Source organism: Colobus angolensis, unplaced genomic scaffold (genome assembly GCF_000951035.1).
Source record: "Colobus angolensis palliatus isolate OR3802 unplaced genomic scaffold, Cang.pa_1.0 Scaffold262, whole genome shotgun sequence".
Lineage (NCBI taxonomy): Eukaryota > Metazoa > Chordata > Mammalia > Primates > Cercopithecidae > Colobus > Colobus angolensis.
The window spans coordinates 4,993,946-5,019,030 of NW_012115844.1; positions in this window are offsets into that span (position 1 = coordinate 4,993,946).

Here is a 25,085-nt window from a genome sequence, read left to right on the forward strand (position 1 = left end):
AAGTTAAATTATCCCTGTTTACAGATCATATGATCTTCTATTTAAAAATACCTTAAGACTCCACCAAAAAATTTTAGAGCTTATAATTAAATTCAGTGAAATTGGAGGATACAAAATTGAACATACAAAAATCAGTAGCATTTCTACATACCAACAGTGAACAATTGGAAAAAGAAATCAATAAAGTAATTCTATTTACAATAGCTAGAAATAAAATACCTACGAATAAACAACAAAAGAAGTAAAATTTTCTACAATGAAAACTATAAAACATTCATGCAAGAAATTGAAGAGGACATGAAATGTTCATGGATTGGAAGAATGACTATTGCTAAAATCTCCATATTACACAAAGCAACCTATAGATTCAATGCAATATATATAAAAATACCAATGACATTCTTCAAAGAAATAAAAACCCTGTAATTTATATGGAACCACAAAAGACCCAGAATAGCTGAAGCCATCTCAAGCAAAAAGAACAAAACTGGAAAAATCACATTATCCGAGTTCAAATTATACTACAGAGCTACGGTAACCAAAACAGCATGGTACTGGCATAAAAACAGACACATAGATCAGTGGAATAGAGAACCCAGATATAAACCCATACATCTAAGGTGAACTCATTTTCAACAAAGGTGCCAAGAACATATATTGGGGAAGAAAATAGTCTCTTCTATAGATGGTGCTGGGGAAACTGGATATCCATATGCAGAAGAATGAAACTAGACCTCCTATCTCTTACCATATAAAAAATCAAATCAAAATGGATTAAATACTTAAATATAAGACATGAAACTACTCAAATAAAATATTGGAGAAACTCTCCAGGACATTGATGTGGACAAAGATTTCTTGGATAATACTCCAAAAGCAAGGGAACCAAAAGAAAGAAAGAAAAAAGACAAATGGGATCACATCAAGTTAAAAATATTCTGCACAGCAAAGGAAAGAAAGTGAAGAAACAACCCACAAAACAAGAGAAAGTATTTGCAAACTACCCATCTGACAAGGGACTGATAACCAGAATATATAAGGAGCTCAAACAACTCAAGAAAAAAAAAAATCTCAATCCAATGTAAAAATGGGTAAAAGATCCAAATACACATTTCTCAAGACATTCAAATGGCAAATAGGTATATGAAAAACATGCTCAACATTACTTATCTGAAAAATGCAAATCAAAACTATGAGACATCATCTTATCCCAGTTGAAATGGCTTTAATCCAAAGGATAGGCAACAACAAATGCTGATGAGTGTGTAGAGAAAATGGAGTCCTCATATAATGTTAGTGGGAATGTGAATTACTACAGGTGCTGTGGAACAAAGTATGGATGGTCCTCAAATAACCTAAAAATACAACTCCCATATGATCCAGCAATCCCACTGCTAGGTATATACCTCCAAAGAAAGGACATCAGTCTATCAAAGAGATATCTGCACTTCCACATTTATTGCAGCACTATTCACAATAGCCAAGATTTGGAAGTAACCTGCGTCCATCAACAGACAAAAAAAGTTGTACATATACACAATGGAGGACCATTTGGCCATAAAAATGAATGAGATCCTGTCATTTGCAACAACATGGATGAAATTGGAAGTCATCATGTTGTGTGAAATAAGCCAGACACAGAAAGACAAATGTCACATGTTCTCACTCATTTGTGGGAACTAAAAATTAAAACAATTGAACTCATGGAGATAGAGTAGAATGATGGTTACCAGAAGCTGAGAAGAATAGTGAGGAGAGCAGGGGAAGCAAGAATGGGTAATGGGAACAAAAATATAGTTAAAATGAGTAAGATCTAGTATTTGATAGCACAACAGCATAATTTACTGTACACTTAACTATTATATAATTGGAAAGCTCATAACACAAAAACATGATAAATGCTTGGGGTGATAGATACCCCATTTACCTTGATGTGATTTTACATGGTATGCCTGTATCAAAATGTTTTTTGTACCTGTTATATATATGTACCCATAAAACTTAATTTTTTTAAAAAAAGGGATGATGATATTTAAGGGACAAGAGACATTAAGGGTGCATAAGAGACTGTCATAACCGTTGCCTTCTCCAGCTCCTAAAGAAGTTTTCCAGGGACTTAAGGGCCAGTCTACCTGTAGGAAAAGTTTATAAATGGGGAGAACCCTCTATTAAAAATTTTTAAATTGTTTCAAAACACTTAAGACTTGTTGATATTTTATCTTCACTTAAATTTTTATAAGATAGAAAATATTTACATTTATAAGATACTCTTTTCCCTCACCCACCTGTCCAATGCTGGTCAGAGTTAAACTCTGTTTTGATATTACTTTAGGTGTGAAATTTACATGATTCATATTCTGCCTGATAATGCTATTAATACTATTGCAAGTTGTAAGCTTCTCGTAGCTTCTTTTCCCTCTTGGTGCAAGTTAATGGAATTGCCTTGAAATTCCTTCTTTTTCTAAAGTTTTTGCATGAGAAAAGCAAAGATCTAACTGTAAAATCCTCAGCATCCCTGCCGAGTTACAGAAGAACAGAAATATGTAAATTGGCATTAGATCCAGTATTAGAGACCCTAAAAGACCTGTAGGGAACTCTTCTGAACATAATTTAGAGGTTTGAAGATGAGGTAAAATGACTTAAAATAATTACGTTTTAATTCTAGTTCACATAATAACAGAATCCAATTAAAACATTAGATAATTTAAATTGCCCTTATTTGGGGATTTCAAAGATACCTATACAGCTTCTCCCTGATTCTATCAAGTGAAATGAAAATGCAAACCCAACATGTTACATTTTATTTCATCAAGATATTGGCTTTTGGTTTTTTAAACAATGCCTAAATGAAATGCCCCTAAATCCTAACATATGCCTCATAGAGCAGGTAATTTACTGTAACCTACACTTTTAAGATTATATAAGTGCAAACAGATGTTCAATTAAATTGAACATAATAAACCTAGTATCTATTATTTCTCAGAAACTCATACTATATTGCAAACTCTGTGACTCTACAACTTGTTCCACTTTCCTTAAAACTTTACTAGGAGAGTGTGTTAAATTTATCTGACAAATCCTTTATACCAGGTTTTTTTTTTTGCCAAAAATGCCTAATTGACTCAGACTAATACTAGGATAGTTTTCTGGTGATTTCTAGAAAAGTAATTCTAATAAATAATGTTGATAGTCCACATTACTTCCATGTATGATTTTCTAGTTTCTTGTGAACGTATAAATTCCTAAATCAGTGTACCATAAACATTGACTTCTGACTATATGTGTGCATGTATGTATGTTGCATTTACAATTATATCAAGGTAACATTAACAATTAAGAAAATAATTACCTCCAGAGAACAGAAGCCTAGTGAATTAGGGAAAAGAAATTAGGCTCGATAATGGTACTCCACCAGGGAGTAGGATTTGTTTGAACAGATGTTTTGGGGACTGTATTCTGATTTGTTTTTCCAACATAGTCCAGATTATCACTTTTGCGGCTTAACATGAGTTAAAAAAAAACAAAATCAAAGGAGTACTAGAAGGAAAAAAAATACTCACATTCAGCAAATAGTGCTAGATTTACATGTGTTGGAAAAGGTAAGCTGATAAACTTAACTGACGCATTTGAGAAGAGTAGAGGAGAGACTGGAGTGAGTCATGAGGCACATAAACCCTACAGTAAAGAAAATGTGGTAGAAACAGATACGACTGCCAGCACAGGTCAGAGACAGAATCACCATATGCAATTGTGTATTAAAAATATTGAAGGACCTGGTAGAGTTAGGTGGCCGGAGGGAGCAGTTAAAAGCTGTAAAATCCCAGATATAAGAACAATACTTGCCTGATCCACTACTGTTAAGGGAACATGTAGCAAATATCCACAATATGACCACAAGGACTCAAGACAAACCTATTCTAGAATGCTGACGTGGAAAATTATTTTCTCTTTAGAATACTGACTTTCTTTCCAGCTCCACGTTCAGCGATGTCATATTGGTAGCTTCAAATAGGCCATGATGGGAGAATTTACAGCATGAAAACCAGCAAACACTACAAATCAGAACTTTTTTTTAAAGAGACAGCTGCACTTACTAGCACACCACTGGATAAAACATCTTGGAATCTTTTGTAAGTTTCTAACAAAGGTCAGGTTTTTAAGGTACTCTAAAAATTAATTTGATAACTTGATGGTTTCAAATGAATGCTGTCCTGAAAACAGAATTAAATTTCCTTTGCTTACTGGGAGGCATGCCTAAACCTGGAAATCATCTATTTTCAAAGAGACTTAAGAATAAAAAATTAATCAATGCTCTTAATCATTTTGTGTATAGTTAGATTTGATGACATAACACCACATTTATTAATTTTAGGATTGACTTTTTCTGTAGTTCCAGTGTTGAGATTATGTATCAGTCCATTCTCACACTTCTATAAAGAACTACCTGGGACTAGGTAATTTATGACGAGGTTTAATTAACTCATAGTTCTGCAGGCTTAACAGGAAGCATGGCTGGGAAGCCTCAGGAAACTTACAACCAAGGCAGAAGGTGAAGGGGAAGAAGTGCCTTCTTCACATGGTGTCAGGGGAGAGAACGCATGCACCAGAGGGGAAGTGCCACACTTTTAAACCATCAGATCTTGTGAGAACTCAACATCATGAGAACAGCAAGGGAAAATTCACCCATATGATCCAATCATCTCCCACCAGGCCCCTCCCCTGACACGTGGGAATTACAATTCGACCTGAGATTTGGGTGGGGACATAGAGCCAAACCATATCAGACTAGAATCCTTTATTAATGTTTATGTCAATGATATTAAGATGACTTCTGTGGAAGATTTATTGCAATGTTGTTGCTGTGTTCTAACGTCAATTTCCCCTAGCCGTTACTCCCTGTATTTTCAGGAAAATATCTTTTCATGAACTGTTTAAACCTGCAAGAATGTAGCTGCACCTGTGGGATCATGTGTGGCCCCAAACTCTACAATAGCAATGCCTCTTCCTTTCTTTCTGCTTGAAATAACCCAGAGCAGAGCAGCTGACTGCATCTGGGAGCAGGTGCTTCTCTCTCCCTGGTGTATGCTGAGGTGATGCTCCTGAGGTTTTGTGCGATGCTGTATTCTCACAGCCACCAGTGAAACTGATCATACCATCTTTTCAAGGGTCGAGGCCTGTGGAGAGATTCTCTCAGCAACTTAATGGATGACAGCCCCATCAGCAAATAATGGAGGCACAACACAAAGCAGTTATCAAATGGGTTCTAGGTGGCTCTAGTCCCCGTAATCCCATAGAGCTTCTACTCTAAACCTATAACTGATGAAGAAAAATTTCCAGGTTCTATCTTAGGGGAACTAGTGAGCCTTAAGAAACTAACAGCAGCTGCAGTTAATTTGTCAGGAAATTAATTTGTACTGATACCACTCAGTATCATCAAAAGAGCACAAAAAACCTCTGTAATAAGGTTTTTCAAAATTATACACAAAGTAGCAGATAGAATGGCATAACCCCCACGTATCCATCATTGGCTCCAACAATTTTCAACGTATGTCTCATCGTGTTTCACTTCTGTTCTCACTCACCACCCAGTCCCACTGCTGGATTATTTTAAGGCAAACTTGAGAATTACGCTATCCTACCTCTAAAGTTTCTATTACATATCTTAAAACTAGAACTTTTAAAAATAATAAGCACAATAGGACCGGGTGAGGTGGCTCACGCCTGTAATCCCAGCACTTTGCGAGGGTGAGGCAGGTGGATTGCTTGAGGTCGGGAGTTTGAGGTCAGCCCAGCCTGGCCAACGTGGCAAAATCCTGTCTCTACTAAAAATATGAAAATTAGCTGGGCGTGGTGACGGGCACCTGTAGTCCCAGCTACTTGGGAGGCCAAGGCAGGAGATTCACTTGAACCCAGGAGGTGGGGGTTGCACTGGGCTGAGATCACACCACTGCACACTCCTGCCTGAGGGACAAAGGCTCTGACTAAAACAATACAAAAAAAAGGCACAATGTAACTAAAATACACACCAACAATTGCATATTGCAAATTATCAAATATCTAGTCATTTCAGGTTTCCAGTTATTTCACAAAGGCATTTTTATGGCTGACTTATTGGAATCAAGATCCAGGGAAGAGACCCTTATTAATACATTTGTTTGACATGACTTAAATCATTTTGAATCTGTAACATTCCCATTTCTATTTCCTTGCTTTTTGAATAAGTTGTCTTAAGATGGATTTCCTAAAATCAGAGCCCAAGACGTGGATTTTGGTGAAAGTGGTGTATTGAGGGAGTGCTTTTAGGAGTGAAAACAGCAGGGAAGCGCGACTGGGAAGAAAAATAAGGATGGTATAGTGATTAGCTCCAGTCTGACACCAGAGGGAGCTCTGGCACCACAACGTTGAGTTCCCTTTGAGCAAGGGACAGCACAGCACCACAGGCCAGCCAATCCGTAAGGACTGTCCCGAGTGGGTGGGCGTGGTTACCTCTTGGGCAAGAAAGCTCATTTGTGGCCAAAGGCAGTTTTCTAGAGGAAGGGACTGCTGTAACCTTCGGCAGCCAGCGCTCCCAGCAGCAGACTTATGGGATCGATGAAGGACACTAACAGCATTTACACCAGAGTGTCTCTATCTTCTATGTTTCCTGTAAACTCAGCATAGATCTAGAGGCCTAAAATCAGGTTTTAAATTTGGCAAGACTACTGCTATGGTTTGAGTGTTGGTCCCATCCAGAACTCACGTTGGAAATTCCCAATATGTCAGTATTGAAAGATGTGGAGTTTTAACAGGCAATTAGGTCGTAAGGACCCTGCCCTCATGAATGGATTACTCCATTCACAGATTAATGAATTAATGGGTTATCATGGGAGTGGGACAGGCAGCTTTCTAAGAGGAAGAGACCTGAGCCAGCAAGCTCAGCCCCCTCACCTGGAGTTCCCCTGCGCCACCCCAGGTCTCTGTAGAGGGCCCCCCTCACCAGCTGTGCTTTCTTAACCTTAGACTTCCAAGGCTCTGGAACCCTAAGAAATAAGCTCCTTTTCAAGTTACCAAGTTTCATGTACTGCTTTATAGACAGACGAGAGACAAAGACAACTACACTGACGAGTGTTATGTGCTTCCCCCTACACCATCTCAAAGGGCACTTTATATCCGGTTATTATACAGAAACTTCTATTGCATGATTCTGGTGCTAAATATTTCTGCCAGAAACTGATTTAAGCACTTCCACATTGCTTAATGAATTGGCTTAACAAGTTTGAGAACCTGGTTTCATTTAGCAGTGTGTATGTCTTTGATGTGTATTTCACAACTCTTTATAACCCATATAAATGTGTGGTATTCTTATGTGGAAAAAATGTTTTCCAACAATAAAGCTAGAAAAAATGAGTGCACTTTTTTGGGGTTCTTTCAGATGCCTGGGAAGTAAAACCAAATTAAAACTGGCTTTAAAAAAAAAATCAGTTAAGTGTGACTCATTTAACTGGGGCGTCATAGCTGAATCCAAAACCTAGAAGATAAATGTCAGTAGATTTTACTGAGTCTTTACTGGCTTTCTCCTTTCCTTTAGATGGCTGCCTTGTTAACTGGAAATGCTCTAGGACAGTCAGGCGTTTTCATCATCATATTTACACCCTATCCTTTCTTCAATCCCAACAGTTGGGAATGAAATTTCTCATACTGAATGAATATTGTTTTGGACTAAGTGTTTGGATACCTTCCCCACATGTTGAAACTCCAACATGACAGACTGTCGTGAATAGGATTAGTGCTCTCATGAGAGACATGAAAGCTTGCAGCCATGTGAGGCTACTGTGAAGTCAGCTGTCTGCAACCCTGAATAGGGCCTCGCCAGAACCTGAGCATGCTAGCAAAATGATCAAGGCTTCCAGCCTCCAGAACCATAAGGACTGGGATAAATCCCACCTGACCATGGTGAATGCCGCTTTCTAATGTTCTGTTAAATTTGGTTTGCTAGTGTTTTGTTGAAACTTTTTGCATCTATGTTCATCAGGGATATTGGGCTATAACTTTCATGTACCATTGTCATTTAGCTTGGCATCGGGGTAATGCTAGCCTCATGAATTTGGAAGTATTTCCTCTTCAGTATTTTCCTGAATATTTCGAGGAGGCTATTGCTATTACTTTTTAAAATGTTTGTTGGAAGTCAACAGTGAAGCCATCTAGTCCTAGGCTTTTCTTTGATTGGAGACTGTTACTGATTCAATCTCCTCACTATTGGTCTGTTCAATTTTTCTTTTTCTTTACAATTCAAATCTTAGTAAGTTGTGTCCAGATTATTTTTTCTCCTAGGTTATATAATTTGTTGAAGTATAACTGTTCATAGTACTCTCTTATGATTCTTTGTATTTCTGTGGTATCAATTGTAGTGCCTCTTCTTTTTGACTGAGTTGAGGTTTGCCAATTTTAACCTTTTTAAAAAAGAATCAACTCTCATTTTCATTGATCTCTTTCTCTGTTCTCTTTCTGCTGATTTCCTTCTGCTAACTTCGGGCTTATTGTTTTTCTAATTCCTTGAAGTGAAACATTGTTCATTTGAGATCTTTCTCCTTTTTTGACCTAGGCATTTATTACTATAAACTTCCCTCTTAAAATTGCTCCCCATAGGTTTGCTGCCTCCCATAAGCTTTGCTGGGTTGGTTCCTTCTACCTCAAGATCAATATTTCCCTTTTAATTTCTTCATTGACCCATTGGTTGTTCAGCAGCATGTTTAATTTTCATGTTTTAATTTTTGAAAATTCCTGTTGATTTCCAGTTTTATGCCATTGTGGTCAGAGGAGACTTAATTTTTAAAAATTTGTTAACACTTATTGCCTAACCTGTGATCATGGAGAACCTTCTGTGTGTACTTGAACCGTGCATTCCACTGCTCATGAAGTGTCCTGTATGTCTGTTGGGTCCATTTGGTCTAAAGCATAGTTATCAAAGTCTGATATTTCTTGTTTCTTTGGACGATATATCTATTGTTGAAAGTGAGTTTTGAAATCCCTTGTTAGCGTATTACTGTATCTCTGATTAGATCTATTAATGTTTATATTTAAGTGTTCTGATGTTGGTGCATATGTATAACCTGACCCCTTTATTACATAAATATTTTCCTCTTTTTATATTTGTTTGACTTGGGCATTTTGTCTGATAGGTGCCTGGGCTCTCGTTTCTATTTGCATGGAATATCTTTTTCCATCCTTTGACTTGGGCATTTTGTCTGATAGGTGCCTGGGCTCTCGTTTCTATTTGCATGGAATATCTTTTTCCATCCTTTGACTTGGGCATTTTGTCTGATAGGTGCCTGGGCTCTCGTTTCTATTTGCATGGAATATCTTTTTCCATCCTTTGACTTGGGCATTTTGTCTGATAGGTGCCTGGGCTCTCGTTTCTATTTGCATGGAATATCTTTTTCCATCTTTCACTTTGTCTTTGTGTCCTTACAGGACAAGTGAATCTTACAGGCAAACATATACTTGGGTCTGTCTCTAATACATAGAGCCACTGCCTTTTTAGACTTGAATCCATTTATATTCCAGGTAATTACTGGTATGTAAGGACTCACTGCCATATTATTAGTTGTCTTCTGGTTGTTTTGTAGATTTTCTTCTTCTTTTGCCATCTTGTGACTTTTTAGTGGTATGCTTTGATATTTTACTTTTTATGTTTTGTGTATCTACTATTGGTTTTTCAAGAGAGTAAAGGCAGGTCAAGTAGAAGCATCTCAGACTGAGTCATGTTTGTCTAGGGTCTCCAAGAACAAGATGCCCCATGTTTAATTAAACACATAAGAATTGTTATGGGCAATACCTATGTAAAAAGAGGGAGGCTGGAACAGACTAGGAGAGTGTTCAGACTGTGTGTAAGCCTGACACCAAGAGAAGGAGAGGGGGAAGGTAAGTTGGGTGAAGGAACCTAGATAGCTAACTTTGCAGAGGGCTCCCCGGCAGCCTTGCTAAACCTTTATTAGCCTGCACACTATCAAAGGAGTCTCTATCTCTTAAGATCAAGCCTGTGTTGGTGGCTCTGCTGAGCTCATCTGGGAGCAGCTTCTGTGAGCCATGTCTTTTAGAATAAGTGCTGTGGTAGATTTCAGAGTTCAGCAGCTAAGGGCCTTAGTCACTTCCACTCCCTCTAGTTAGAGGTCTGTGAGTCCTGTTTTCTCAAGGCCACCACAGCAGTGCAGGTCTAAGGAAAGGTCAAAAAGACTGTAGCAGGGTTCTTGCCTGTAACTTCAGGAATTGTATCTTAGAATCCTCACAGTTCCCAGTGACTAGACAGGAGCAGCCCATGGGAAGAACAATCTCAGCACAAATCCAGAGACTGGCTTCAGAACCAGAGGCTCAGGCTATTGGTCAATGGCCCTCTCCCTATGATCAGAACTAGAAAATGTACTCATGGTCACAAATTTCCTCCAGGCCACCATAACTCCTCCTAGATGTCTCCTGGCCTAGCGTCCTGGAGTTCAGATAAACACATACTGAGTAATTTTGTGACCTGGCATCTGCTCTCTACACATAGAAGCTAAGCACTGAAGTCCTCCAAGAACTAAGTACGATATCTGAGCATCTTCATTCTTACCAAAACATGTTCTACGCCTTCCTGGGACAGTGAATAAGTTGGGCCACCTTATCTTATTGAGGTAGGAGAATCAGGTCGGGAGGCAGGGAGCGTAAGGCTGATTCATGCTGACCTCCTAGAACTGAATCAAAAGGAAAATCCTGCCTCTCCACACGCGAGTAACAGAAAGATCAGCAGCTACTCCCTTCGCGAACCCCCGCTTTCCACTGCATTGCAGATGAAAAATGGAAAGTTTCTCTGATTGTTCCCCTCCCACAACCAGTCAGACTGGTCACAAGCCTAGCCTTCATTTGCACTGGGGTACAACTTTGTAACTTAAGCCTCAGACTAGTTGCCTTTCGCATCCAACTGGACTGGTTGCAAGTCACTATTCATTTACATAGGGTGTAACTAAGTAACCAATGAAAAGCCTCTAGAGGGTGTTTAACCCCCCCAAAATTCTGTAACCCACACTTGAACCAGTGGCTTGAGCCTCCTCCCACTATGTGGGGTATACTTTCGTTTCAATAAATCTATGTTTTCATTGCTTCATTTTCACTGCTGTGTGTATTTTGTCCAATTCTTTGTTCAAAATGCCAAGAACCTAAACAACTCATAGTCAAGACCCTCTGCCGTTAACACAGCATTTTCTCTCTGCAGATCCCATGGAATTATCTGAATTATTCTTCCTTTTTCCGTAAAATAATGGCTTCTCCTACCTAGGATTGTTTCCTGACCCTCCTCTCCAGGTACTGATTTGAGAGGTGTTTCTCAGTATTTTCACATGCTAAATTCCATTAAAGTCGGCTTCCTAGGAAACCATCAGTAGGGAGACCAAGAAGTCCCACAACAGACTACCTGCAATCTGGAGAACCAGGGAAGTTAGTTAGTAGCATGGCTCAGACCAAGTCCAAAAGCCTTAGAACCAGGGAAGCTGAATGTATCACCTGCAGTCTAAAGGCCTGAAATCCTGGTGGGTCCATCCAAAGGCCAGATAACCTGGACTTGTGATTTCCAAAGGTAGGAGAAGAGTGTCCTAGCTCCAGGAGAGGGAGCAAGTACAAACTCACCTTTCCTGATTTTGTTCCATTCGGGCCCTCAGGTGACTGGATGGAGCACATTCACATTTGAGGCCTGATCTTCTCCACTCAGTCCACTGATTCGCATGCTAATTCCATCTAGAAACAACCTGACATACCAGAAAAATGCTTTAGCAGCAAGCTATATAGATGTCCCCTAATTCAATCAAGCTGACACCTAAAGTTAGCCACCACCCTACGTGAAAGATAATTAAAACTCCATCTCATTTTAATGCCGAAACAAATTGGAGTTACCACACTTTTATAATTTAAGTTTTTATAATAAAGGGTATACATACAGGTTATTTGGGTTGTAAGGTACATGAATGTGCTTTGGTCAAGGAATAGGCTGAGGCGGACATTCAGGCCTGCATGACCCAGCGAGTTTGGCACGCAGGCACACACCTGCACTTGTTATATAACCTGTTTAAATTCATATGTGGCTCTGAACCACTACTGTCTGATTGTCAAAGGTGTAATTGTCCTGCTAATGCTGTACAGGGGCTCTTGGGGCTTGGCTGAGGTCAACATCGCTTGACATGGGTGCGCTGCTGCCCAGAGACAGTGAGCCAAAGCTGTCTATCTTCCATCTGGACAGTGCTGAGCCAGGACACAGCTTGTGCCCAAAGAGAAAAAAAGTGTAAGCTGCTGACGCTAAAGGCAAGGGAGAGCCGGCTGCTAAGGGGAGCTTCCAGACTAAGCAGCTGAGACAGGGTGGACAGTATAAAAAAGCTAGTGTGAGTAAGCTGTGTAAAAAAAGCTGCTGCCAAATAAAACCGTATTCACCTGCCTACAGCCTGAGTGTTCTTTCTGCTCATCTACCCACTCCCTCCAGAGCGCAGCATAGACTGGAACCTGAGCCTGGGCTTGACATTTGGTGTAGTCATGGACCTAACATGGCTGTATTGCATGATGCTGAGGCTTGGGGTCCCAATAACCCATTACCCAGGCAATGAGCGTAGTGTCCAACAGGGGGTTCTTCAACCCACAGTCCCCTCCCTGCCATCTAATCCCATGTCTGTTGCCATCTTTCAGTTCTCCTGGATTCAATGTGTAGCTCCCACTTGGAAGGGAGAACATGTAGTTTCAGTTATCAAATATTTTAATCATAAAAGCCAAAAGTACTAAAGTAAGCAGAAATTTTAATATACAAATTGAGAAAGGCTTTTTGATTATGAGAGAATTCAGAAGGCACACATTTTCAAGTGGTGAAATTTTCAGGTCTTTAAAAAACACCTGTCTACAAGAAACAGTACAAACGAAGGAAAACAAGCTAAGGGAAATATTTGCAACCCAAATAAGTGACTTGGTAGTATATAAGCAACACCTGTAAATCCAAAAGCATATGACCAGACATTTCATAGAATAGTAAATGCGAATGGCTTTTCATCATATAAAATGCTTAAGGGAAATTATCAACACAGTAAGTGCGGAACTCAGGTGATCTGCTTGGTTGCCTTTTTATTCAACTGTGCCAGACATATTGCAAAGGGCTTGACTTCTTAGGGCTGGGAAGGTATCAGGCATGTCAGACCAAGAGGGACTGACACCTGCTGAGGGTGGGGGAATTTAGAACAGCCATAGAAAAGAAAAATTCCAGTTGCAGCCACAGGTAAACTGCAGCCACGGAGGCTGTGGTGGATCTTTTTGAGTCCTCCTCACAGTCAGCCATCCACGACAGCCACAGAGGAGCTGCTCCCCAAGCTGGTTTGATACCTAGATGTGGCTGTTGGTGGGTTCTCAGGGATGTATGTCTCCAAGCTCTACTATGGGGACCCATTGTTGACGGAAGACATGAGATGCCTTGCTCTGAAGTCCTGAGCTGTGAGATCACACCTCCTGTGGTCTACTCCAGCCAACGACTGAGCCCTGTGGGGATACTGAGGCAGGATGGTCCTGGAGGCAGCCTCCTCTGATGGTCAACTGGAGCTCAGTCCTCCCAAGTGGACTTGATGAAATTTGCTTATACTTCCCTGGTCAGACTTTAAACTGCTGTGTGGTGTCCTTCTACTCCACTCCTTATTTTACCTTATTTTCTCTAATAAAATTCCTGCCCCTTTAATGTGCCTTGGCCTCTCAGAGGACCCAGACAGGTCAAGTGGGAGAGAGGAGAGAAGCAGAAACAAAACTGATTCTGCCTTCTCAAGCACTTTGAGTTTATCTTAGAAGACTCACACTCCTCTTCCCATGGGGAAGGCTCCAGTGGGTCAGCTCACTCACACTTTGAGACCAAGAAGCCATTTGCAAGGGGGCCAGCTGGCCTTGTGGTATGGCAGCCCATATAGTATGGTTAATCTAGAATTTCTAAAATGAACATTATGTTTCCTTAGGATATGGCTGTGACTAAGGCAGTATTGAATTCCCATTTTTCTAGTCAGGCACCTTGGCTTTCTATTGTTCAATGTCATACCTGAAAGAAGTGGATGAAACATCTGTATCACTTAAAAATAGTGAAATGGTAACACCCTGAGCAGGGAATGAGTCCACAGCTACAGGAGTGGTCTCATGGAATCAAGGCCCACAGTACGTGGGCCGGTGGGCCAGTGAGCCTGTGAGCCTGGGAAGTCCATCTAGCCAGGTAAGCAGGTGTGAGGAAACCTTGACATACACACACCCACTTCCAAACCTGGGCCTGAGATCTGGACTAGGAGGGTCCCGATTCTATGCTGGCTTGCTTGCTTCACCTGTAGGACCCCTGGAGAGTTTCCCATGGACACAAAAGTAAGTTGGCTTACTTTTATCAAATGCCCATGATTATTATTTCTATTATTTTCCATGACCTTTCCCCCTCAAGGTCTTGAAATCCTGGGGGCTCCAGGGAGGGAGGGAGGGAGGGAAGTGGGGGCACTGCTAAAATTCTCACCAAGTCTCACGTATACCTTGAAAACATGTGATGTAAAGATCTCAAGGGGAAAAGCTCAGTGTTTTCACTAGGAAAGTCCCATAGGGAGCCAGGGACGCTCCTGGCTGAGCTGACCCACCTTGCTCCTCCCTCAACACCTTCTTCCCCAGCTGCCCATCCTATCTGCCTTAGCATACAACGCATGATCCCACAGGCAAGATGCTGAGGACCCAACCCAGTCTTCTTCCCTGGAAAGCACTTAAAAACATTGTGTGCAGAATTAGGTTTTTCCAGTAAGGAAAATTATCATCAAAATCTTTTCCTTTTGGGTTTCCCCTTAATCTACTCCAAATTGAGAGTAAGTACAAACATAGAACAATTGGTATTGAACACTTTGTGTTGTGTGAAGGTAGGTATGCCTTCAAGTTACGGAAATAAGTTTTTTGTTCCAAATAGACTAACAGGCTCGTGTCACCTTAGGGGAGGTTTTCTGGTTCCTGTTATTTTTATCTGCTATATTAATAACATGCATTTGGAAACAAGTCAGTTTTTCTATCCATGTAAGACATTTCTATCTCACATGAGATAAAAAGAAAGCCACATCTGCTCTCCTTGCACCCATGAACCAGCCTTGGTTCCCATCTTCTCTGCTCTGGGTAATCTGCTCCGGGAGGCCCAGGTGACTTTGCCACAGCTTCTGTTGCCCTGTGGCCTGTAGGTGCTGGGAGATACAAAGGACATCAGAACACCCCAAAATCTGGAAAATGGTCTTGCTATTGCTAAGCCAGATTTGACTACCTGTCTAGAACCAAGTAAAGAGCGTTGGAATATAAGTAGCAAAGAGACAGCAGCCATACTTTCAGATGCCCAGGCTGCTCTGAGGCAGCCACTTTGTCTTGTGACGAGCAGGTACTGTGAGATCTACAAAGACAAAGAACACCCCGGAAGCCAGGGAATCAGACAAGGTGGTCAACTAGATGCAGTCAGTTGGAAAATGTGTCACTGAGGGACAGGGTCATCGGGAAGACTGGTGCATACCGAGCAGATCTTCAGCAGGTAGGCGTCAAAGGGGATGGCAAGCAGACACAGATGCTAGGCTGAAGCGGAAGGAAGTTGGGAAAACCTGCACAGGACTACCGTGCATCAGGACTCATTGCTAGCCCCTTAATGACTCCTGGGAATGGGATGATTTGAACAAGCAGTGACTTCCTCTTGGCATGGACTTCTGAAATGTGGGCAGGAGGAGAACCCCCACTTTCAACAGATCCTTGAGCTAGCAGGGAGAGCCACCTAGAGAGGTGGTAGGGGCAGAACTCCAGGCTGTGTGGATTCCAAAGGATTTGTTGCAGGAGTATCTGTAGTGGAGCACAGCCAGGGACACCCATTCCCCAAGGCTCACCTTGCCCCCCCACCCGCCCCCAGGAGACTTTAGCCATAGGGGGATTGTCCAACCTAAACGATGCCAGGTGATCCTGCCTATGAGATGAGGGCCAGCCTGATCTCAACATTGTCGCTGGACTCTCCTGGGGCCCCAGCCTGGCCATGCCTGCTTGCACTGCAGCATGACTCCATTCTCATCTGGAAGCTTGACTAGGGAGAGAGAGTCCACTTCCAAGATCCCTCGGGTTTTTGGCAAAATTTCCTCGTGATTAAGCTAAGTCAGAAAGGGAGAGAATCTCTGTACACACTGGCCTCTGACTTCACAGGACGCCCAAGATCTCTTTTAAAGGTCTTCTGATTAAGTCAGTCTCATTCAAAATAATCTTGTTTACCTTAACTGATTTGGGGTCTAATTACATCTGCAAAATACCTTCACCCCCGTCATGTGACATGGCCTAGTTAAGGTCCTAAACATCAGGTGACAGATGATGTCATCACAGAATTCTGCCTACCATGGCAAGAGTTCCCTAACACCGTCTTTAGTTAGCCAGTGACCATAGTGAAAAATCCACTTTTGCTGCTTATGGAAGGCCATCTGGAAGAACATCTGAGGTATAAGAAAGTGACAGCTTCCAAAGGTCATGTGAAACAGGGTAAATTGAGGCATAACAGAAACTTAGAAGTGACCCAGGTGGTTGAAGTATTGTACTTCCAAAAGTATCACATCAGCAAAGCCAAAGTGTGCCCATCGGGGTTGTGCAATCTTAATAGCTGAAGAGCACTGAACAATGTTCAGCGAGATCATGTACTCAAATTGGGCTACCTGGAGAAACTGACTCTCAAACTTGATTCAGTAGTTCAAGAACTGTCACATCCAACTGAGAAACCAGCAACACAACTTCAATAATGGCCACCATAAGCAACATCAAGTTAGCTTGAGGGAAGGAGGAAGTAGTCCTCCTATCCACAGCTGCAAATGTTTGTCCCCCGAGCCCTGGAATGTTGCACACCTAGGACTCTGATACATCCTAGTCTTCCAATACTGAGCAACAGAGAAGCTGGTACCTCTGTTTGGGAATTCATCATGGGATTCTGCATCTCATGACGACGACAACAACTATGTGGGGCTCTCCAAAACTTGCCGAGTCTCCATTTCCTGTAATGTAGATCAGTGTATACAACCCTACACCTTACCTAGGGAAGACAATTCTAGTATCGTAGAATTATTTTTCCCCAAAATGTCCCATTGGAGATAAACTGGCATTATTCTTCAGTGTGGAAACCTCTGAGAAAGGTCTGTAATCCGAGTACCTTTCTTGGGTATATGTGAGCCTAAACAGACTAACACCCAAGGATTGATCCCTTCCTATATTAAAAAACAAACAACCTGCCCACATTTGTCTTCATGTTGAGTGCCTGCTCACCCAAATTTCTAAATTATGCACAGCCATCAGGTGATTGAGAACAATAGCAGAAACTAGCCAGTTTTTCTTGGCTCCCAGTTTGCCCTTAAGCTGAGCTTACCTCAATGAAGTATCCCAAATAGATTCAATATAACTTGATTTTTGCTGCTCCTCATTTATCTGTTTCAAAACAGAGTACTATTGAGGCTGGGGAATATCAACATGCAACTTAATAGCCTTCCCTACTAGATGTTTATAAACAGCTCTGAAGTTGCATGCTAACATAAATTTTCTATTTTTAGGAAGCTATTGTGATATTGTTGTAAACTTTCACAAAGAGACCATTAGGTTGCATGTTTATATTTTGGGCATATATTAAGAATATATAGAAAAATTTTGGAAATCACATAGTTAATAAAAGTACTTCATAGAATATTGAAAATGCAGGTTAAGCAGTTTTACAGAAAGAATGAAAAGACAGCAAGAGTAAAACAAAGTCTTAATAAAGGTGGGTTCAAGTTGGATTAACAAAAGTTCCAGGTATTTAGAAAAAGGCAGATAAATCATGCAAGAAAGCCTCTTAAAAAAAAAAAAAATGAAGGGCATGGGTACCCAACAAAAATGGAAAAATAGACTTCAAAAGTCTTTTTGTAAAACTTGAGGATACCAAAAAATAAAACTTTCATTTTTTTCCCCCAAATGAGAATGGCAGAGAGAGAAGGTGTAGAGTAAAGGGGACTAATACAATTCAAACAGGACTCTTCAAAATTTTGTCCTCCTAAAATAGTAACTACATGAGAATTCGAACTTCTAAAGAAAATTATTGGGCATATTAATAACATACATGATTCTGTGAGAAATGAATTGCTTAAGGCAAGCACAAGGAAAGGCAGAATTTTGGAATGCATTTCTCCATTGAGGAACCTTGAGTTAGACCTGAAGGTCCCGTAAGTTCTGGGTATCAAAAGGAGAGGAAGGTCTTAAAATGAGTTTTTGGGGAACAGTGTTCTAACAACCTTACGCATTGTCACTGAATAGTCACAGAAAAACAGTTCTCATGACAAAGTGTTTTCACTGGACTCAACCCTGCCTCAGTCTCCCAAAGTGCTGGGATTACAGGCGTAAGCCACTGTGCCAGGCCCGTGAATCAACAATGGTTATCTTCTCTTGGTGACAATTTGCCCTGTTTCCTACAGATTATATTTCAGATCACAGGCCTGTTGAGACTCATCAGAAACTGATACTTAAACACAAAAAATACTGATGTTTTAACCTTAAATGTGCTGCTTCCCACTAGTGCTTCAAATGTAAAACCTAAGAACACAGTCAGAAACACTTGAGAGAAATTCTCATGCCAGATCTGGACAGGCCAATGAAAATGCAGGATCCAAGAAGGGATCAACTCTCAGACAGTAAATTCCAACCCAAAACCTGGAGATCCTAAGAACCAAATATTCACTACACTCTGCTTCTTGAGGATTTATACGTGATAAGCTTGTAGTTTGTAATATAAGTGTGACAAATTAGTTCTTCCAAGTCCACCAACATTTAATTTCCCTTAGACATGTTGTTCCACCCTAAATTGTTTGTACACATTTTGTACTCAGTCCTGGGCATCATGCCCCACCACCTCATTCTCATGCCCGGCTTGCTGTCCTCCTCCCCTCTGCCTAGGAAGCACCTCTGCCTAGGAAAATGGTTTCCTAGGCAGTCCATCTCCTCTAGGCAAGACTGGAGGATGACAGCACAGGTGCAATGCATCACAATGTTCTTCAGTTTCCAGCACATAAGCTAAGAAAGGCTGTAATGAGTGAAGCTTTGTTCCCACCAAGCAACTTTGAGATATCAAATGATATCTGTTCCACAAGATTAATTTGTTTTTTCTAACTTGTATTTTTTTTCCTAGATGTTTGCCATCCTTTTCAGGGCAAGATAAGGAAATACAAAAATATGCTTTAAAAAACACCCTCAGTCAGAGCAGTGAGAATATCTTAACTGAAAGACATTGTGACTAAAATTTGAGAATGGCAGGAAGAGAACAAGTCAATATATATGCAAATCAAATAGCCACTATAAAATCCCAAAGGACAACAAGAGTAGTCACCTTAAGGATGCTATTAAAAAAATCTCTCAAAAAAATTTTTAAAAATTAAGATATATAGATACATAATCAATATCCTCATATATAAGATTTGATATCACCCAACTGAAGAATGTAAAGTTATAACATGAATTTAGCAAAAATATGGTACTATGTAAAAATATATGGGATAAATAGAATACGACTGAAGATTGCAAAGATTTCGTGATGACCAAAAACCACAAAAACTAAAAGGAGGAAGAGAAGAGAACATAGTGAATTTGCATCAATCATTCAAACATCTCCCTCCTTCTGTATCCCCAAAGCATAAGTAAAGAGTTAAGACTTTCAGGCATTTGGATTCAGGGCACCCTCCATGGCCCTGAATGTGTGGTTCAAATGCTTATGGACGCTTCTCTGCTAAGATAACTAATTTAACTAAGTTACAGATGTCATCAGAGGGGAACAGCAAAGGTAATGGACCAGTTCTTCTCTGTGTTATGTATTGATAAAATAGTTTACTTCTGCTAGTACAAAACTTTATCCTTAATTAGAATGTTTATATAGATTCAATTGAGAATTCAGAACATCAAAATAATTACTCATTAGAGGACTATAAAAGCATCAGGTACATACACGGTGCTATACTCTCAATCTAGTTAAACCTGAAAAATACTACACTCTTCACATTTGGAAATACTAAATACAGTCTATTTTGTCTTTCAAGAAAACATTTAATCCAGAAGAACTCCAAGATTTCAGATTTAACAATTTCATGATGGAACCCATCAACTTTTACAGAGGACAGCAAAAGGCAAAATCACTCCATGAGATAAGTTGCTCACGACACCTACCATAACCGTCCCTGTGACTTTTTGGGAGGCCAGAAGCCTACAGATACTGATTCTACATCATGAGAACACATGAAGCAATATGTTTTCCTAAAGATAGAGGAGAGAGACTGGGAAAGAGAGAAAGAAGAGTAAGGATGAAGAGAAGTAGGTTAAAGAGCACACACAATTAGATGGAATAAATTTGTGTTTGCTAGAGTAGGATGACTATAGTTAAGAATATATTGTACTTCAGTCACAGACATCCTAAATACCCTGACTTGACCACTATACATATTTACCCCCATGAATTTTCTACACAGACAAATCTTTTAGTTTACTTTCAACCAACTCATTTCAAAGAAAATCAGGGCTGGTAGCACAAAGGACACACCTGCATCAAGACCTCCCGGTCATTTAACTATTCCCTACATGTGGAGCTCAGCCTGAGGTCATTAGGGGAGAAGGGAAAGCACTTTGTCAGAGGTGAGGTCTGTCTAATGTTAGCCCTGAGTACAACACTTCTGGACTCTTGCCCCCCAGTTCTTCACCATTGAAAGAGTCTTGGCAGAAATAGTTGGAAACCTGAGATCTGAGAACCATCCATGTGTAGCCTGGGGAGAAAACCACGGGGAACCAGGCCCACAATAAATATTGCCTTGTAATCTACATCCCGTGGAGCTTCCTTGGGGGTATAAATACATCCACCAGAAGAGTTAGGTGATGAGAAACCTTATCTGGACCATCCCAAATAACCTTGTCTTGAGACGGACCTTCATATGGAAGGATCAAGAGCATCAGACTAAGGTCAAAGCATGACGAAGGCTATGTCCCGCAAGGCTGAGCTGATGGGATCAGATACCTCAACACAGAAGTGGGCAGAGTTAAAGCCAAGTACATGGGGCAGCACCTTCCACTCAAGGCAGCAGTGTGTGACCCAGGAACCTGAGTGAGGATGGCCAGGGACTACAATAAGGAAGGTTTCAAACATCTTATTCTTCCTTCTCATTCAATCCCTGGCATTTTTACATGAGAGAATAGTGTGAACTTTGATAGGCTTCCTAGAATCCATGGCAGCTAAAGAAAGTAGGACATAGGAAGAATAAGTACTTTTCACTAAAAAAGAAGTACATTGATCATTCACATTCAAATGAGATGTAGACAGTTCTTAGAGTTCAAAGACTGGAAAAAAGAATACCTTAACAAAACTAAGTGTTAACACTTCAGATCATATTTGCCCTTAAATTGTAGGTTTTTGGCAATAAAATGCAACAGTTAACATATTAAAATATTCACACTAGGGTGGAAATCTGAGGTCCTTGACTTCCTACTGAAGCATGAGAGTTGCAGAATATTTCTACAAGGTTTATCTTACATTAATTCATGGTAGACAAAGTAGATCTGACGTACAATGTAGGTAAATTTTACACACAGACACATACCGTTTTTGGAGAAAGCATTAAAATTTACAATACAAGTCATCCTTTAAATTCCATACATTGTCGAAGGTTTGCATCCTGAGGCATTTAATTCAAGCAGGCAGTGAAGAAGGCAGAGATGGGAACATGCCTAAATGGGAGTCAGAGCTATGTAAAGAATCTCCTCTCAGGAGAGGTAGAAGTCCCCACCACAGGAAGATGGAGCAGGGAGCTACTTGCTGCAGTCAAACACAGACTGTCCTAGTCCACAGCATGTTGCTATGAAGGAATTCCTGAGGCTGGTTACTTTATGTGTTTTTTTGGCTCATGGTTCTGCTGAATGCACACGCAGCATGGCACTGGCATCTGCTCAGCTTCTCATGAGGGCCTCAGCCTGCTTCCACCTAAGGCAGGAGTAGGAGAGCTGGCATGTGCAGTGATTACACGATGAGGAAAACAGCAAGAAATCCAGGGGGTGATGCCAGGCTTCTGTTGCCAACTGGTTCTGGCAGAAACTAACAGAGCAAGAATTCACTCCCTACCTATAAATAGGGCATTAATTTACTCATGGGAAATCCACTTTCATCACCCACACACCTCCCATTAGGTCCACCTTCAACATAGAGGATCAAATTTTAATATGAAGTTTGGAGGGATCAAACATCCCAAAGGTAGGAGATCCCATCCCTCTTCTGCTGAGACAGGGAAACCAGATGGTGTGACATTCTGCTGTAAAAACTGTTGCCTCATGCCATATCACCTGCCTCTGGATACATTTGTTTCTATGCAAAGTCATGTGTATGCAGTGAGGGGTAATGATGCCTCGGGAGAGATGTAACTACAAAGAATTTGAAAAAGTTGGTGGATAGATGACCGGACTCTCTTCCACCCTGAGGGATTGTCTGAGATGCATTCTACATAACTTGTATTCCCAGTGGAGCTCAGCTGCCATCAGCCTAGAAGTGACCAGCTCAATGCTGTGCCCCTCACTGGCTGTTCATCCCACCCCATCTCACATTCACTGCTCCCTCCTGAGCTCCCTGGGATTACCTCCAAATAAAGTAGTTGCCTAAAGTCCACATTTCAGATTCTGAATTCAGCAATCCAAACCAAGCTATTACTTCCATTTTTTCATTGGCCAGACTTAAAGGAAAAAAAAAATCAAAGTTACTTATATCAAGAATGTAAACTAGGACCTGTCTTTTTAATGTATCCAGGTTAGGATGTTAGGATAAAATTTAAGGAGATTTTTTCAATTAAAATTTCAAAATTATTTGCATAAATGCCTGAAAAACACAACCTGTCAAGTCTCATATAAACTATGTTAGAATATACAGCTTCTCTACCCCCTAAATTTTAAAGCTTTCCACCAAAACCACTCTATGAATGAAGGCTTCTCAATTGTCTCCCAAATATTCTATGAGACTATTTAACTGGAATATTTTCAGATTTGAAGCAAAGCTCAGGGTAAGACACAGTTGTAGCATCACCTGCAAAACTTTCTAAGCTCCCACTTACCCCGACTTGAAGCTCAGCACACTCCAGGACCTAGAGAGAGTCCTCCCCTCACCACCCCTCTCTAGTGGTGGCACTTTTTTTTGGAGACTTGCTCTGTCACCCAGGCTGGAGTGCAAAGGCATGATCTCGGCTCACTGCAACCTCTGCCTCCTGGGTTAAAGCAACTCTCCTGCCTCCACCTCCCAAGTAGCTGGGACTACAGGTGCATGCCACTTCATCCAATTTATATGTATTTGTATACATACACACACACATATACACACACATTTATATACATTTATATTTATATACAATTTATATACATATGTTTATATTTATTTTTATTTTATTTAACAGTTTTGCTCGTGTTGCCCAGGCTGGAGTGCAATGGTGTGATCTCAGCTCACTGCAACCTCCACCTCCCAGGTTCAAGCAATTCTCCTGCCTCAGCCTCCAAAGTAGCTGGGATTACAGGCATGCACCACCACGTCTGGCTAATTTTGTATTTTTAGTAGAGACGGGGTTTCACTATGTTGGTCAGGCTGGTCTTGAACTCCTGACCTCATGATCCACCCACCTTGACCTCCCAAAGTGCTGGGATTATAGGCATGACCCATTGCACCCAGCTGGTGTGTGCTTTCCTTAAACACATACCCAAATTTAAGGATATGCAAACTTTCCTGTCAAGTGATTCCTAGTCCCACACCAGGGCACTGAACACCTTATTCACACTTAGATCAAGGTCTCCCTGTCCATCCCATACCTTCTTAGATCAAGATGGTGATCTAGAATCAGGTCTCCAGACATGGTATCAGGGTATGTGTCGTACTAGTCAAATCTTGTCAGGAATAAAGGAGTACAAACCTGTACGACCCTGCAGCTAAGAGGATGAATCCCCACTGAAGGCCAATAATGGCCAAGACAATGCCCAGTTAGAAGTCCTCAGGTAAGCACCTCTGCCTGAGATGAAAATGGTAAGAATGAATCAATTTGAAATATGAGCATAAACATCATGAACTGAAATTTCCAAAAGAGGGTATTATTTGGGTTTTCTATGAATGAAACTGATAAAATTAAAGATCTTCCCAAAAAGTATCCAATAGGCCTATATAACTTCGCCATTGGATTCTGCCACCAGTTATGACACCAGTCACACACCAATTATTCCAGACAATGTAAAAAGATGGGAATATTTATCAAAAGGTTGCTTTCCCTTGGCAACCTAGTGGATTCACTAGAACAGCAGGCAGCATCCTCACCATCTCTGTTTTAGACAGACTATACACTTACATCTCGGAGTGGACCATGAGGTTTCTGCTCATTAGTTGCAGGCTGCAGGTGAGCATAGTATCACAAGAGGCTGGTTAAGTCTCACTGATGGCTGACAAAGTTCCCTCCCCCCGTTTGGAATATTCTCTACCCTCCCTTATGGCTACCTCTGTTCCAATTGTCAGAACCACCTAGCCCAAAAAACGATGTCCAGTACAGACCTCAAAGAGTCCTAGACCGGGAATGCAAGACCAGTAGCTGCTTCCACATCAGAGCCCCAGCTCACACTTGTGACCCAAGGAGACTGGCAGACCCACCACTCCCCACACCATGGGAATAGGGATATCAGAATTCTGTTCCTTTGATCAGAGACTGAGCCCTTCTTTCCCAGAGGGCAAGGTGCTGTTGTTAAAGTGACCAAGATTGTTCCATACATTTGTGAAAGCCTGGGACCAAAGGCATCAAAAGAGAAAGGCAGATGCTTCCAGCACCATGTGTTCTATCAGTCCTTCACCTCCTTTGAGTGGGCTTCCAAGATGCTGCACCTACCACTGACTTGAGAAACTACCAAAGATATCAATCTCTCACCAAGAATGCCTGCTTATTACAAGATAAGGGGTGACTCAAGAGTATCATCTGCTAAACTTTCTAAAAGAAACTGGAGTTTGAAGCAGATATGTGTCACTTCATTAACAGTGAGGACACATCAGTACACAGGCATGA